We start from the raw sequence: 5812 nt of genomic DNA, 5'->3' as shown, positions 1-5812 counted from the left end.
GTAGTTGGCTTTTGTTCATTTATTTGTGGGGGTTTTTTATCAGTCATAGGATTTTCTTGTTCAAGGCAGAAGAAAGGTGATTGGAAAGGGCTATAATAGAGGTCTGTAAAATCAAAGAGTACTTGGGAAGGACAAACAAGGAATAATGATTCACTCTTTTTTCTAACATCAGAACTAAAGATACCAAATGAAATTAGCAGGCAACAGGCTTAAAGGAAAAGGAAGTACTTTTTCACACACTGCATAATGAAATTGTGGAACACATTACACAGGATGCTTGCAAGGCCAAAACCATAAATGAGTTCAAAAAGAAATTATACAAATTAATGGAAGAAAGGTCTGTGATGAAACCTGATAATGTAGATGCAATTTACAGAAGTGACAGATTGTCTGAAGCTAGAACCACAGTTTACACTCCTTATTCTTTCTCCACTATCAGACACAGTCAGAGGCATGATGTTGCACTAGATCTTTGTCTTGGCCTCATATTATTCTCAGGGAACTATATCTCAAAGTTGCTGCTAGAGTGGAAAACCCAGTATTCAAAGTTCAGGCACAAAAATGTCATCAGATTACCCCTCACACGTTTGTGGTCTTAACAGCAATTCAGCTGTCCTTTTTGGTGCCTTCTGATGGTGATCTCTGATTATCACTGATGTGTGAAACAACTATTGCATGCATGTTCACAGTGACTAACACCTTGGCTGGAACACCCTTCAGATGCCTTCAGTTCAGTTGCACTTTCTGAACCTGAGGAAGAGTAAAAACACTGAAAAAGTATTAGCAAAGACTTTGGATGTTCAATAACAAGTATTGAAAAATACTTGCTATTCAATACTTGCAATTCAGTAGCAAGCGTGGCCTAAAAAGCATCCATAAAGTGGAACAAATGGTGCTGAGCTCCCCATATCTACGCTATATGTGCTTGTCTGGGGATTAATTTAAACTAGCTTTAGTCTGATCCCAAGGATATGAATACTACTGACAATCGGATCACACTAAAAGCATTGCTGGAGCACATACTGCAGTTGAGTTTCATCCAAAAGGAATCCAGTTTGCATGCTCCAGAAATACCCCACAGTATGAACCAGAACTTAGTAGGAGTGTGGGGGGCAGTCAGGAGATTTACTGCAGAAAAACGTGCCTGATCCAAACTCAAATGCTTATATGGTACACCCACTGACTACTACAAGAAGGCTTTGTAAGGGGCTATTGTCAACGTGCCATAAGTTAAGAATTTATGCTACTGTGAACAATTAAAGTTTTCCAAATTATTCCCTTCTTTTTCTTTCCTCTCCCTACAATTTACATTTTGATTGTGTCGACCCATTTATTTAGTAGTTAATTCATTGCTCGTAAACTGAGAAATATGGCTCATTGAGCTTATAGACAATGTCATTTATTTTCCCATTTTTTAAGCACGAGCTTGAACTGTTTTGTCTTCTTTTTAAATAAAGCTTCCTAGACATCATCAAGAAGTCATATGTGGTGGGGGCACACCCATGAGATTACATGATGCCACAACCACAACATGCAGCTCTCAACATTCGTGCTAAACATACAAGGCACTAGGAGCAGACTGCTTGTGTATCTTTCCATTCAAAACTGTGTCCCTGTCATGCAAGCTACTATAGCTGTATATTACACAGGAATGTGTCTGCTTTCCAGAGTTATGAAGGTGGGGTGAGATAGTGACTGAGCAGCCAGAGCTAAATTCACCATATTCACTTTAGGGACCAGTGTGTTTGCACTGGGCAGAATTCAAAGCAGCTTTTTGTGGGTGACATTCTTACTGGCAATGGTCATTAGCAACAGCAAACCTTAACAGAGGCTGATAAACCATTGGGAATCTGCCTTAATTTCAGGAGAGCTAACATTAATGACAGGTTAACAACATCAAGTTTTAAACCCTACACCCGCTGCGTTTTTTTCTCTCTTGGCATGCACAGGCCGATACACAATCTCTCTGTTCCAACCTCATCTTAGAAACAAAGAAAAACCCATCACCAAGCAGTTAAACAACATAAATGGTAGTATAGCCGAATGTCAACATTTGATTATAAATAAAATGTAAAACCATTACCCATGTATTTGTTTTTCGCTGAAGAAGATGTAAGAAACATGCATGTAAAGAAAGCATAATCCACTTTGACTTCAAGCATCTTCCAGTTTGCAATATCTCATATTTTCTAGAAAGGGTAAGATGTGACCAACATGTCCATATGACATAAAGAGCGGTGGGAATTATAGTTCAGTAATGCAGCACAGATAACCTAGTTCAGAGGCAATCATCAGGCTGATGAGCTGCAGTTTACAGGGGACGAGTCAGTGCAGCCAGTGGGACTTAATAAGATAATCTAAAAAAAAAGTGCTTAACCTTGCTATGCTACCTCTTCATCTGAATGGAAACACATTCATATGCTGAATTAAACCAATGTGCACATCTTTATTGGTGACATACATTGCAATTCCTTTAGTCCCTCAGTAGTGTGGCAGGATATGCAAGTTGAAGGCCAGGAGAGGGAAATTACTAACGATTGTGTGCCAGAAGCGTGCTAAGAATAAGTCATTCCTCCCACTAGATATTGAATTTTATTTCAAACTGCTAGTAGAAGTAAATGACATTACACTTAAGTTCTTGTGAAGACAAAAAATTGTGTCTTTTAGGTTAAAAGCCATCACAGTTCTACTAAAATTTTAACAACAAATATAAAAAAATTTGCTATGCTAGTAATAATTCAGAGTTCTGGCTGAATCTAATTTAAACTTTTCCTCACAGCTGTACTTCCAAATTTCTTACGTTTGCAGTAGTTCATACTATCACATCAACCCAATAATTCAGATAAAACTGAAGTGGGGGAGGTCACATGCAGCTGGTCTTTGCTATTTAAATATATATATGTATGCACACATATGTATATATACAAGTAGCAATGATACTCTTGCAACAGAAAAACAAAAAACAAATCTGTTGTGGTTTAATAAAAGGGGTGCTTCTCAAACTGTTTCTCAGGACACGCATTGAGTTGCAACTCGACAAGTTCCAGGACAAGAAGTAATAGTATAATTGCTTTCTCCAACAGGATTTCAGAGCAAGTAACAGTATACCCATATTATTCAGGCACAGAAAGTAAGAGCTTTCTCACAGGATAATGTGTCCTGCTGTGATTTTGCTTGCAACTGAGGGATTCACCCTTCCACCCTTTATGGGAAGGGCAGCTGTAGCTTAGCAATGCATGGTGTTCACAATACTGCCTACACTAATACTCCCAGCCACATATATGAGAGTTGTGATGTTGAAAATCTGAATAACAATATACTAAGATCCTTATGATATTGTGATATTTAATTTACATCAAGAAGGAAAGCTGCTCTGAGCCGACGTCAGGGCTTAGCTGCTTCCACAATTTGCTGTTTTTTTTTCCAACTCTTCTCTACCCCAAACCTGAATCTTGATTGAAGGTCAAGTATTGAATCTGCAAAGATTAGGCTGCCTGTTTTCAGTCTCCTTTAGAAGTAAGTTCTCTTCTTCATGATGTCTAAGTAGATGGTACTATACTAAATGGCTTCAGCTTCATTATCTCCCTTTTCTTGCTATAGCCTGATTGCAAATGTTCACAACAGTGTACTACAAAGAAAGGTAGAGTTTTAATGACACTCTCAGGATATGATATCTGATCACCAATCCCACACTACACACCTTTCTACAAATAGCCTTGCAAACAGCTCCAATGTTACACATAAACCTTCATATTGGAGCACTATGTTCAGCAGTTCCTCATTGGAAGAAAAAGTCCCCAAAAATCTTACAGAAGCAAAACTCGGTAATGTGATGTGTAAAGCTCTGATGTGTAGAAAACATCCATTTATGAGATTTGCTTAATTCCATGTTGCAAGTAGTAGGAAGGGATGGTGCATGCTTTTTGTCTCGTTTCTAAATGCAAGTGCCCTCATAAAGACAAATAAAATGGAGTCTTACTGAATACCTGCTGCTTCAATTACAGTTATCAATGTTATGGTATACTTTTCTTCCTATGCTGCTACATATTTATACCTTGTCAAAATGTTAACTTTTTTTTTTGCTGTAGATCCTATGGATCTTTTAAAATTTACAAAGATCAAAAAGATTTTTAAAGTTTATTCTGTTTTTACATCTGACCAATGAGGCTTTAAATCTCTGACGTTCTAACATCTGAAAAAGGAAACCAACGATAAAAATAACAAACAACCACCTTGTCAGGATTCACATACAAGAGTAGGAAGTTGTTAGAGGCTGAATTTCTGAAACCTGAGTTGGATTCACAAAGCTGGCTGGAAGGAAATATTTATGTGCATTCTTTAGAAGATCAGCTCATGACAAATCCAAAGAGGAATGAACCTAGTGAGCTTGCTTCCTTTCTCATTTGTTATTTTTCATAATTGACTTCTATTAGATTGGATTATAAAGTAGACTCAAATTACTGACTCACCAATCCCAAGAAGGCAAGTCTTTAAAGTAATGAGATTAACAACTGTTGATCAAAGAAAATTACCATAGTTGCAAGGCTCTGCATTTGTTGGTGAAATATATTGTTAGAAAGTGATTACATGGGCTGGTTGAGTGGCTAGGTCAGGCTGGCCAACACAGAGAGCTGCACATAGGAAGATTACTTCTACAGGAGCAGAGGTCCCCCCACAGGAGGTAACAGTTGGAACTCAGAAGTTCAAAGATTTCTTCATTTCTTCTTTCAGAGACACTAGAAAATGTAGCAAAAATGGGAAAGGAACTCCCCATAATAAGCAGTCTTTGCTCTGTCAAACTAAGCTCATCACAGTGTCTTTTATTATTCCAGAAGCTCTGCAAAGATCTCTGGGTCCATTGGGAGGCTGTGTGGTAATATCGGGAATTAAATGAAATGGTCTCTGGAGGCTGTGATTCTTCCCAGAGTTTCTGTGAAACATGCCACAGTAAATGCTCCAAAGCATCCTCAGGAGAGGGTAGTTCATGGGGTTCCCTGACAGCAGTTTGGAGACATGGAAACCTTCCCACCATTCTCAGGGCAAATGCCAACATGACATTTAAGTGTAAGAAACAGAAGAGGATCAAGGTGGAATGGGTGCTCTTGGGCACAGGGAGCTGAGGGGAGATGAACAATAAACAGAGCAGCCAGGCAAGATTAATTTGAACCCCTCTAGCCAGATGGTGATTAGATTAAATGTATTCTATCCACTTGGGCAAGAAATCAATTTGTTGCTCCACATGGCTATTAGCAGGATAGATTAGCTTCATGGCAATAGAGGCTCCAAGGTTTGGGATAAGCATTCCTGAAAGAGGAAACTGAATAGAGACAATCTTTAATACTACTTCCTTGTTTCTATTCTCTTACCATAGAAAGCTAAGTTGGGCTTGCATACTTATGTAGACTGTAGAACAGAGAAGAGTAGGAACTTTTTCCCTCAGTCCTACCTATATCTACTTCGAGATTCCTCAGTGAAAAAAAAAAAAAAAAGAAAAAAAAGTAGTAGAGAAGAAACACATTTTGAACAGAAACAAATAAAACTGAAAAGTCCAGCTCTGCTATCTAGGTGATTACTTTTATACTCAGTCTTCCTTGAGCCTTTCTGATGAGATGGACTCCTTACCAACACATACCTTGAAGGAGACCTTTTTAAGTACTGTAACCCAGTGCTTACAGTGTGATGGTGGTAAGGACTTGAAGGACACCATTAGAAAGCACCCTGTGAAGCAGAACCTCAAGAAGCTGAATTGCCCTTATCACAGATCACATTTCCCTGTAGCTCAAAGGTATATATTTGGTTTTGCTTTCAGTGC

Source organism: Pezoporus occidentalis, unplaced genomic scaffold (assembly GCF_034315485.1).
Source record: "Pezoporus occidentalis ecotype Australia unplaced genomic scaffold, CSIRO_AGI_Poc_V1 ctg2, whole genome shotgun sequence".
NCBI classification, from domain to species: Eukaryota; Metazoa; Chordata; class Aves; order Psittaciformes; family Psittacidae; genus Pezoporus; species Pezoporus occidentalis.
Note: the sequence above shows the minus strand (reverse complement) of the source record.